At 36.3% G+C, this 12,226-nt stretch overlaps 1 protein-coding gene across 1 annotated transcript in view; it reads left to right on the top strand.

The window, feature by feature from the left end:
* The window catches only part of orb2 (cytoplasmic polyadenylation element-binding protein orb2), a 161,753-nt gene that overhangs the window by 18,077 nt on the left and 131,450 nt on the right, over window positions 1-12,226 (top strand). The window lies entirely within an intron of this gene.

Here is a 12,226-nt window from a genome sequence, read left to right as displayed (position 1 = left end):
TATAATACATGTGCATAAATATGATTTGCACAGAAAAAGTAGAACAATATAAGAAAAATATGTTATCTGTGTTACTGAACTTTACGTATTCTATATAAAATAGAATAGAATAGGACCTCAATTGTAGATCCCCTTCAAGCAATTCGACAGAAGACATAAAGCGACGTAAACTTAGCTGATTGCCACAGATTTTATATTATTGCGCGATAACGTGACAATAGCGAAAAGGAATACGAATTTCAATGATTTTATAGACAAATTAGGAAAGACTAGTATTTTATGACGTATCGTGCCGGTGTGTTTCCCGTTATCGACTTGTAGATTCCAATTATACGACGCATAACGATAAAATATAGCGTCCACTACGACTTCTTTATGTTGACGTAGCACGACATTCGTGATCGTATTCCGCTATATATATTCCGCGAATCGATCTTCAGTCGTAACGTTGCATTTAATGCACCGTTTGATTACGTCGCTTCGAGTCTACGTCTATTACATCAAGAGTGCACTCGAGGTCGATCGCCCCGATATGAACCCGCGTAAACGTGAGATATAACGATGCCATTGAAACTGAAGAGCAATTAACGCGCGAAACCGAGTATGGAAACTACATGAAAATATTTCCTAGTGTCATTCAGCATTCTGCAAAATTTTAATCCTGTTACAAATTTATTTGTAATATTTGCGATAAGCCGACTAGAATATTAACAAAACGAACGATAATTATATACAAATGTGAGGAAATATGTATCCATTTTAATCGATCTATTACACGAACGTTGTTCGTGAATTACTGTTATGCCATGACACAGCAAGTGATCTTTACATGAGATGAGCCTCTTACGGCATAGGATCGGAGACCAATCGAACAACTAACCAACCAACCCAACCCCGAATGATCACTCGACGCACCGTCGGAGCACTCTGCACCCTCCACTCGACGCGTTCTACTCACTTTACGTCGGCACGTAGAGAGACGACGCCATGCAACTATGTGGTGCGCACATGCGGACGGATGGATGAACGGACGCACATCGCATTGAGAAGAGCGAGAGAGTGAAAGCTGTGGAGGCAGGACGACATGCGTCTCGTCTGCATCGTTCCTCTTCTACCCCTTTTGCTCCTCATTTTCTTTTTTGTACCCTTGTCTACCGGAAGAGAAAGAGAGGAAGAAAGGAACAAGCAGAAGAGAGAGAGAGAGAGAGAGAGAGAAAGAAAGAGATAGCCAACAAACCCCTCAGATGAGCGTTCTCGCGCTCTGTAGTCAAGGGCAAGGGTGCTGTCGCCGAGAGTCTACCGTGTCGAATAGTTTCCGTACGATGAAGCCATACAACAATCAGAAGAGGAAGAGAGAGAGAGAGAGAGAGAGAGAGAGAGAGAGAGAGAAAGAGAAAGAGGATGGGGGTTGGACACCTCGCTTCGGCGCGAAAAATCTCGGATTTTTTCCTAGCAAACTTCAAACGAATCCATCTACTTGATCCCAAAAGGGTTCGCCGTATAGCCACGAAAGTCTCCTTCGCCTCAAAGAAGCGGGCGATGGTGCAAATAGAAGAGCGCTGAGTTTAGCAGAATGTCTATAGTCCGGCATCGTTGAGATTTATCGATCGCACCGTAATTCTAAAGAAGACAATGCTGAGAAAGTAGCTACCATTGACGGGTCACGAAGAGGGTATAATCTGAATTAGAGATGGATATGTGATAATCAAGTATCCATGTTCCTTGCGAGTGCATGGTGCATTACTGAAGTTGCTGGGAGTATCCAAATGGGAAAGTAGAACGATCTGATAGAGCGTTAATATACTCTTTCATATAGTCGGAATTATTTTTTTTCACATATAATGAAAATACTCTTATACATAAATGATGTAAAAGGAAGGTTTCTTATTTGAAAAATTACGAGAGTAGTTTATATTCATTTCTCTCAATTATTCTTTTCTATTGTAACGATAATAACTCTGCTCATTATATTCCGTTTTTCGCGAAGATAAAGTTATTTTTAAATTATACCGTGCTATCGATTGAAAAAGAAAGGACATAACTTTCGGCACGTTCGGAAGACCGACACCTTCATTGCTTCGTATAATTATCTTGAAAATTGCTGGGATGACGTCAGCGATCTTCGTAGCGAGGTTCTTTTGTTTTAATCCATCTCGTGTCTCTGCCGCAATTAAAATCTGATCCGTTGAAAAACAAAGTTAAATAACGATGTAGTATGTAAGTGATACCACGTCGATGGTAGCAAGGAGTGTCAACCTCTCACAAAAGAGAAGAATGTGCAAAAGAAGATGAATGGCAATACTTAAGAGAGCAGATGACAGAAAAAGTGATTGATGAGGATAGAGAAAGACTTATGCAGGAATGATTTTATAAAGAGATTTTATATTTTTTATAAATATAAATTTCTTTTTTGGAAATTCTCTTAAAAAGGAAAATTCTAAAAAACCGATTAGAAAAAATTATTATTGTTGTATTATTTTGTTTCCGCCGTTTATTTAAAATCGATAAATGCTTAAAAATATCGTATGGAAAACACGATATATTCACTCAAAAAAAATATTCTACCGTTTTTTTTTTAGCGGTTCTGTGTTAACATCAGAGGATTTTCCATTTAGGTACAACCTCAAAAAGATACTCCACAAAGTAGAAAAATTTCGTATAACCATAAGGTGCTGGATTTAAGATTGCAATTCTCTCTTAATGCTAAAAGAATGTCTTGCATGACTGACATGCGCGTATAGTTACGATATCACGTAAATGACAAACTTTTTCTAACAAAAAAGCGTACCGCTAGTATCTTGTATATCCTTTTATTTCAAAGGCTATTCGAGTTATTATAATAGAATTTTCCATAGAGGAATTTATTTTTGATCATAGCTCATGTGTCCTCATTTTTATAGATGAATACGTTATAAATACACGCGCCTGATTCATGTAAGATTTTTTGCTTAGAAGAAATGCTAAGAGGAATTCCCTGCCTATCGGCAGAATATCTTTTTTGGGTGTTCTTTCATAATAATGACATAATAACTCAGATTTATTACAATAGCGTCCGAATATTATTTGACTTTAAGTAAAAATATCCCAAGAATATATAGGTTTTTTAGACATCAAGAAGAATTTAAGAATTAATTCTTCTCACGGCAACTTGCGTGGAAATACAAGTAATCAGATTCAAGTATCGTCTATCATGGATTATAAAGTTTCAAATTCTCAAAGTTTATTGGCACGTCCAGTTTCCAGTATACGGTACGTCTATTAGGAGGAAAACTTTATTGAACTTTTGCGGTAGAGCCAGGTGTGGTGAATCGTCCGTTTTCCTACAAAGATGATTACGCGAACGAGCTGACCAAGGTTTACACCTGGATTTTCTAAAAACTTGACCTACTACTATGGTGCTAAAATGGCACGACGACATTTTTCGAGATGGCATCGCGGCGACAAGTACGCCCACTCAGCACTGCTTCACACACACAATGGCTCTAAAAAGACAGCTTTTTGCTAAAAGAAAAAGCTATTCTGGCTGCGAAGTTAGCTTAGTTCGCGCCCTTTTCATCTCGAATTTTTGAAAGTGTGAAAAATGACACTTTAAATTTCTAATCTATCTTAGATAACGTCTTTTTTTTTAACTACGACTACCTAAGAAGATAAATGCCCGAACTAAAACAAAAGATTTGAATGATTTTTAGCAGGTTTTTTATTTTTCAAAATAGTCCCTTTCAACTCGATACACTTATTCCAACGATATTCTAACTTTTTATGCCGTCTGTGTAATGCGATTTCTTTAAGCTTTCAAAGTAAGCGTTAGTTTCATCGATTATACTTCAGTATTTGAGGCCGATCTTTTTCCTGCCAGCCATTTCTTTATGTTTGGAAAGAAAAAAATTGAAGTCTAAATCTGGTGAATACGGTGCGTACGAAATCAATTCGAAACGCTATTCATGCAATTTTGCGACTGCGATTGAAGAAGTGTGAGTAGATGCATTGTCATGATGGAATCAAAAGTTGGTTGCTTTATACTACCGAAACAAAACTAATGAATGCATTTGTCAAACTTTAACAGTAGCTCTGTGCAAGATCAAACTTGTCTAAAATTATAGCAGTGTTTGATATGTATAGCGTCATTTCTGTGTTAGGTCGAGAATTTTTCGAATTACCTTCGTATTTACCTATAAAATAGAGCTTATCTATACATATATATATAAAATAGATGTAGGCTAAAGAAACATACAGAAAAACGTGTGTTCTTGAACTAAATCGTCAAATAAATTACAGATAAATATTTTACCTAAGGAAACAATATTTCTTTAAACTTGTTATTATTGCTTGCTTGTTTTATTCTTTTCACATATTTTTTTATTTCTTGAAATATCATGACGCACGTTACTAATATAATATAGGAAGTGCTTATCGTTAACAATAACATATAGAGGGTTGGGCAATTTATCTTACCCCTTTAATAAATGTAGTTTCATTCATGGATATGCGAGTGGATCACCCAGAGCCACCTCTGAATAAATGGTGGTGTTTAATATACGTTTCGCGAGTCCTTGAATAACGTTGGCTTTGTAATTTCATTTTCTGACCTATATGTAACTGTCATGTAATCAGCTAGTAGCACGATGGGATCGTGAAGGGTAGTTTTAACAGCCGCGTTCTCCATCTAGGGTTTCATTGGATTATGTATTTTATCCCCCTTCCTCTCCGTGTCTCTCTCTCTCTCTCTCTCTCTCTCTCTCTCTCTCTCTCTCTCTCTCCTTTTTTCCCTTTCTCGTTTTATTCTTCCAACATTCATCCCTCACCTTTTCTCGAGTCGTACATAAGCATGTACGTATAATTGAAAAAGTGAATGGATAACGAGAGTGTAAGTGCACACATCAAAGTTTGCCGCACCATCACGACCTTGAAAGAAAACAATTGATGCATATATGCGTATTCCACGCTTTCAAATTAAACGCGAAGTCTTCTTGACTAGTAAGAACGTTAATTTTATAAGGATGTTTTGTGAGGAAACTATATTATACGTAGAGAGGAACGTGAAATGCGGTATTTGAACAGAAATTTAGATCCCACATTACGGCGAAAGACGACGTTGGCTAATTCTATTTTCTTATTTACATTGAACATATTCCGCGATACACTATATAAATAAAACGTTATAGGATCAAGCTTCTATATTTAACGCCGAACGTGCGAGCGCGTGATAATAATATTTAATGAATCAGCACTAAGTCTATAAATATGTTAGCGTTCAAATTTCGCTACGCTGGTATAAAAAGTTGGTCTCGATATAAAATCAAAACCGTCGACGAGAAACCACATTCCCCGTACATTTAAATGCGCCATATAGAAAAGGATATATACGACCCGTTTTTCCTTACGATTTTGCATAAATGATATAGCATGATCGGTTCTCAGAAATAGTCTGATACATGTAGAAAATTAGATCCGAGGGTTATCAAATGTACTGCCGTTCTACGAGCACGTGCTCCAAAGCGTCTTTATCGATTTTACAAAGTTCGACTGGGTTCTAAGAACATGTAGATCGTAGAAGGTAGAAACGCGAAGAGTCAATGAACCCCCGTTTCTACGATCCACCGTAAACTCAGTGCGCGATTTTATTGATTTTTCACAATCCAACGTGCTGCTTTTCCAGTTAGCGGAAGTGACTACGCGCCCTTCTGCTGCTGCCCGTCTCTTTTCTTTGAATTTAGGGTGAAAAGTCTGCCAGAGAGAAGAATTGCGCGAAGTCAATGAACCTTTCTTGACGAAACACTTCTGCAAATGAGGAATATCATTATGAACTTTGGATTTAGATTTTAACGGGCCTACATATTTTTTTCTTATAAATATTCTTATCATTAACGTTTGCATTCTTATTCTGGGGCTCTCTGTCTTAGTAGATAATTTTTTAAAAATTTTGAAAACAATTTTCTTGTGGTTATTTATTTTCTATTATTTATTCATCAAGACTGTATTGATCTCAGACTCGATATTTTTTTTGAAAATAATAGCGAGAATTTACTTATCTTTTTCGAGATTCCCCTTCTATGGGGTGGAAAAAGAGAATCATACTGGATTAAGGTCACGGAGCCGTTTCATCAACAAATCCACGATGTGCTTGTCACGAGGTGGCGCCATCCAGATACGATATTGGTGGAGATTATATGAAGAGCTGAGGATGCGGGTGGTTATCGATTGTAGTCGATATGAGAAAACTTGGCGGAAAGACGCGAAACTAAACCGCGCCACGGCCAGTTTAATAGGGCCGATCGGTAACCGTTTTTCGGGGGGGGGGGGGGGGGACGGGGGGAGAAGGTAAGAAGGGTTTTCTTTAGCTCTCGTTATTTTCCTCCGCATCGGGATGTTTCTCAGAAGAGGGAAAATATTGGATATGTTTGTAGAATATTGTATAGGCCCTCCTTTTGCGAATCCTGTTTTCCTCCTCATGTTGAAAACGCTGAGAACAACGCTTGTCTTTTCCTCGAAGGAAGATTATGTAACTTTCCGAATGATTGATATACCGTTCTAGGTCAATTTCTCGTATATATTTTTGATATAGTTTCAAAAACCGCGCGACTTTAAATTTAGTCCACCTATGAAAGAGACCTTGTCTTTCCATATCGTAACATTTTAATATCGAAACAAGACCTCCAAAAAAAAAATGTTCGAATTTTTGTCTATTTTCCGACAGATTTTTTTCTTCCACTTCTTGATTTCTATATAATTTATTATTGACTTAATTTTTTTTAATCACTAATTAATAATTTAGCAACACTTAACAATACCAAAATAATTTTTTCGTGCCACAAGAGCAAAGATGCCGTTATCTCTTCCTCAACACAGAAGAATTGCCTTGCTCAAGAATTACATTCCGACGATGCGATACCATCTCCCATAAGCCTATGCGAGATAAAGCGAAGAGCTATTCGCTATCTTGACGCGCATTTTCAAAGTTCTCGCACAGCGTCGAAAATTACAGATGGAAGTTTGAGAAATAAAAAGAAATAAAGAAACTGAATTAGAACTAACTAAGAAAAAAGGTATAAGTGTTTTAGCTTCCTTGAAAGTCGATCTACACTGAAAAAAATTTTTGTCATTTTTGGTCCAATGATCGTTAATTAATGTCCGATTTAATGTCCGACTTAATATAGTTAATTCATTGATACGCGATAACTGAATTCATTTATATAATTATATATTCATCTTTGCAATGAATTCTAGTAATAATTCTATAACCTAAATCATGATGAGAATTCATTGGACCAATATTCATTATTTTTTCATAATTCAATGAATATTTTATTATATTTACGTACAGTTTTAGTTCAGTGTAAGATTCTTAATTATGATCAATTCGCAACTATAGTTACAGCTTGGCCGACTATTCAAAACTCGGTCATGTTAGTCTACTTAGATCTTATCGCTTCGTTCTCTTCGCATATCATGCGTCGTTATCAGACATTACCTCATTTTCTTAAGACTACTATCAGGCACGTTACATTTGATGTGTCTCGCTGAGAGTCCCCAAAAAATTATTAGTACAACAAACAAATCTGACAATTAAATCTTGCAATCCTTTTGCGTTCATATAGCAAAATCATTTTTCTCCGTGATATTACATTTGATGTATCTCGCTGCGAGAGAGAGAGAGAGTACCCAAAAAATTATATGTATAGTATCAGTAGACAAGCTGGTCCACGTTACGATATTACATTCAACCTTCAGATTAATTGCTTCTTACTGATACCACGACGTCGCGATATCAGTAAGGAGCAATTAATCTGAAGGCTGAATGTAATGTAATATGGACCAGTATGTCTACTGGTACTATACATATAATTTTTTGGGTACTCGCAACGAGATACATCAAATGTAATGTTACGGAGAAAAATGATTTTGCTATATGAACGCAAAAGGATTGCAAAATTTAATTGTCAGATTTGTTTGTTGTTTATAGCAAACAAATTTGCATATTCGACAAATATTTTGCATTTGTTGCAAATAATTCTTGTAGCCTGTAGAAAAAAGAATAAATATTTGTTACACTTGCAAATAATTTACGATCTCTATATTTGCAAATGGTCTTTGTTGGAATTATGGCAAGGATTAGTGTTCATAGCAAATTTTTTCTCTTCGTTTTGTAATCATCACGTTTTCGTGATGTAATCTCAATAATGACCGTAAATTTTATCTTTTGCAGCGTTATCTGATACTTTACAATATTTATTAATGACTCTTTATTTTTATTTATAAACGTATAATTTGTATAAATTATTTATTTATTTCTCATAATGTTATTTAATTGCTTCTAATCTTATTTACCCGACACATATTCTTTTTATTGAATCGAAACAAGAACGTAGCTATGATGTAATATGTAATCGTAGGAATTAATGGACATGGCATGTGCCGTATCGGCATATGACTTGATCGTAGAATCTCGCTTATAAATATGACATATACAGCAACCAGTGTTCGCGTCATCACAACCAGACAATGCCAGTCCCAAACTGAAGAGAAGCAAAATCATGGAAACTTTATTATTAAAACAAATTTAGTTTTTGAATTCTGAAGGGAATTTAGCGGCACTTTGAATTAACATTATTCGTCATTATTCGATTTTTTGAAAACGATATTTCCTTATGAAATACGCAAGAACTTCAAGCGATTTGATAACCCGTTTCGGTCATTTGTCATCTTCTCCGGTATTATTCTTAGGAAATCTTTTATCATCAAAACGGCATGTTTTTTGGTGGGTTTTTGCATTTCAAGTCTGGAATTTGCGAGCGCGACGTCGCAGGAGATACACAGAAAGAAAAGATTTGTTAAAACAACTAAAAACTGCACTGATTTAACAAATCTATAGCTGCAATATACGAAGACAATTAGTTTTTTTTTGTTAAAGTAGCAAAATTGTATAAAATTAGCAATTATAGATAATTATACATGTTTGTTATAATAGCACAGCAAATTTATTAATACAACAAAGATAACTTTACATAAAAATCAATTTAATATAGATCACAATTTTTAACAAAACATGCTAGGTATGACGTACACTTTTGCTGCTATAATAAAAAAGCTTGTTACATTAGTAATTTTCTTTGTAGCAAAGAATAAGCTGCTAGCATATTAATAATTGCTTATACCGCTTACAGACATAATTTCTTCGTTGAATCAAACCTTCTTAATTATAAATGTTGAACTCGCGCAGCAAGCTATATCTTTGCTGAACCACCCAATCTATTTTTTTCCGTGTAGGGTTCGCAATCGCGATCTCGCTGGTCTAGAGCGAAATATCGATCTAGAAGGTGTCAGAGCCGCTCCGAGAGAAAGATTAGCAGTCGCGCGACGACGCGCGGTCAGGTTGCCTCCTGCCAGGAGCTCGGGCTCTTGCTATTCGCGTGTTCCCGACTATCGACCGAGTGCAGGTGGCTTCCAGGTGATCGACGAGCTAGAAAGGAGGAATGCTGCCATCTCTGAGAAACTACCGAAAGGAGGCACGCTCGTTCGATGCCTTTAATTAAATGTACTTTTACAGAGCGAGAATAGATTATAATAAACGTGCCCTCATGACTGTTCATTATTTTCTCCGCGATATTTTCTCCCAATTCGAAAAACATCCGATCGTTCCTCTCTGTCGTATGAAAATGAGATGGGTTGCGGAAAAAATGGAAAGTTTAATAAATGTAGTAACATGTAAAACATTTCAACATTCTCTTTGAAAAAAAATCCATGGCAAAATGATTTTTTTACGCAGAATATTAAATAATGGAAAGAATGTAATGAGAAAGCCTGCGTTTTTATTTCATGCCTTTTTCGCGAATTCGCGCATACGCGATTTCTCTCATGCAAAATAGAACAAGAGCTTATTTAGAGCTGGATGAAGCTGGCAGTGCGCCTATTGACCGAATGCCACCGTCAGCCGCATTGCAGTGACCTGCGACAACGTGCTCAAAAAGTCACATCAAGAAAAAAGAAGCTGGTGATTGACGATTTTACAGACATCGCGGTTAAATATTTATAAATGTCAGCAAATATATTTTTGGAACACATTATTACGAAAAATATGTAAATCAAATACTTATTACTACTGACATTTTCTCTGAACAATGATGGCTACATTGTGTCCAAATTAATCATCAGAGACTAATTTAATCAATTATTCCTACAGCGGTAACATACTTTGTGTTATACAATAATGTATGTACATATAAATAGATCTGTCTTGTAATACATCATTCGTCATTATGTAGTTATATTTAGAGACATGAAATAAACTTATTGGATAATACTTCTCAGTTCTTTTTACATAAAAAATTTTTTCTGTAATTAAGATCAAATTTATTATCATTCGTACGTTGTCATACAATATAAGTAATCGAGAAAATTCATCTTTTAAAAGTCTGACAAAGGGTGCATTACAATCAACGCAAAGACTGACGTTAAGGGAAACAGGTCTTATGTAATTAATCGCGACGTGTTTTTCGGACAAATTATAAATAAACATTTGATAGTATTCGGGTAATCCTTTGTGCTTTTTGCCTCACGCCATTAGCGGCGTGCATTTAAGCCGTTATGTAACCCGTCATCGAAACAAAGCTCCGTAAATATTTCCGAGGACAAAAGACCCCACATCAAAGAATAAAAAAGGGGGTTGAAAGGATGAGTGGGAAGAAGGACGGAGGCAAACGAGAATGGTTGAAAGCGCCGAGCAAACGAATGAACGAGGCACGCACGAACGAGATGCGAGATCGTTCAGGACGACGGAAGTTCCTCTTTTCTTGGCCTTGCGTTCCCGTGCTATCAAAGTCAAGTTTGAGTCCACAGATGATATTTCGTCATTTTCTACTTTTCGCCATTTTCCATCTATCAACGCGTCCGTGGATTCCTTCATCTCAGCATAGCTCGCCGAATCATTTATGTGAATCTCTCGTCGTTAAATATTCCGCAGAACTCTGAAGCAAACCCGCCAGTTTGCGAAATCAGCCAGAGGCGAATGTAACCTGTCCTTCGTCGGTTTTCCCGTACTTTCGCCTTGCGTGTTATAGGCTTTATTTCCGTGTATTTATGAGCGTGTTAACATTGACACCGGTCATTTCCAATCGAATTAACACTACCAACGTTATGCTCTTATTAAATACGCGGCTCTTAATAATCGGTGGGTCAAACGATCGGGCGAAAGTCACGACACGGCTTATTCTGCCGAGAGTTTCTCGACCCGTTCGAGAGACCGCAATGTTTATTTCCGCGGTCCTGCAAAACCACAGTAGAATAGTGTTTGTGTCCACGCGATTCGCAATCGAGAAAACACAAGAACAGTTACGATTCTTCTTAGCGGCTTACAGTTTGCGCTTACCTATTCTTTATCTTAATAATTTTCAGAATATTAATTCGAAATCTATATTGCGATTATATAGTCTTAACGTTAGAAATATTTAAGGAGTCGAGGAATTGAGTTTGAAACTCATCGAGAATTGAAAACTAAGATGGAGAACATTTTCTCTGTGCTACTTCATAGGTTTAATTTTTAAATTGCGAGACTGGTGTTACGTTTATATAAAATTTTATTTTTTTTTTATCTTATATATTGTCAATGTTAATCTAATGGAACGCTGTTGGCATCAGCATCAATTAATCGTAATATATAACGCATTTTATTCTGTGTTACGTCAACGTGTATTCTACTAGGAAGACAATTAGAGGGGAAAGTAAACTCGTGGTGATTGGCGAACGCTGAGCCTTCAAACCTGTGTCCAATTAATTGATACTTAATTGTTCATTTGCGCGAAAGAGCAGCTCTACCTTGGATTCCAGCGCAGCGGATTCATTAGGGAAATTAACAAACGCAGCGTCCTCGAAACCACGCATTTGCAAATATAGCTTCTTTCCTCGGACATCTTGCAATCAAATGCCCGATAGAACCCATCTCTATTGCTTGCCATGAACTAATAAATCGATATTGAAACGTTCAAATTGGAAAAGCGCGTACAGATTCTATCATAATTCGATAAACTTACACATAAACAGATTTACTTCGAGTGTCTGTAATTTTTTAAATATATACATTGGACTAATCTTTTTGGACATTTAAAGAAAGAAGACGAAGACAAAAATTTTGAAATTTTTAATGTTTAAAAACTAAAAACTGAACCTAAAAAAACACACAGAATACTTATCAAAAGAGAATACAAACGCAAAAATGATATAACAATATGTTAAC

Source organism: Mycetomoellerius zeteki, unplaced genomic scaffold (genome assembly GCF_001594055.1).
Source record: "Mycetomoellerius zeteki isolate Tzet28-1 unplaced genomic scaffold, Tzet1.0 scaffold4, whole genome shotgun sequence".
NCBI classification, from domain to species: Eukaryota; Metazoa; Arthropoda; class Insecta; order Hymenoptera; family Formicidae; genus Mycetomoellerius; species Mycetomoellerius zeteki.
This window is presented reverse-complemented; position numbering and strand designations above follow the sequence as displayed.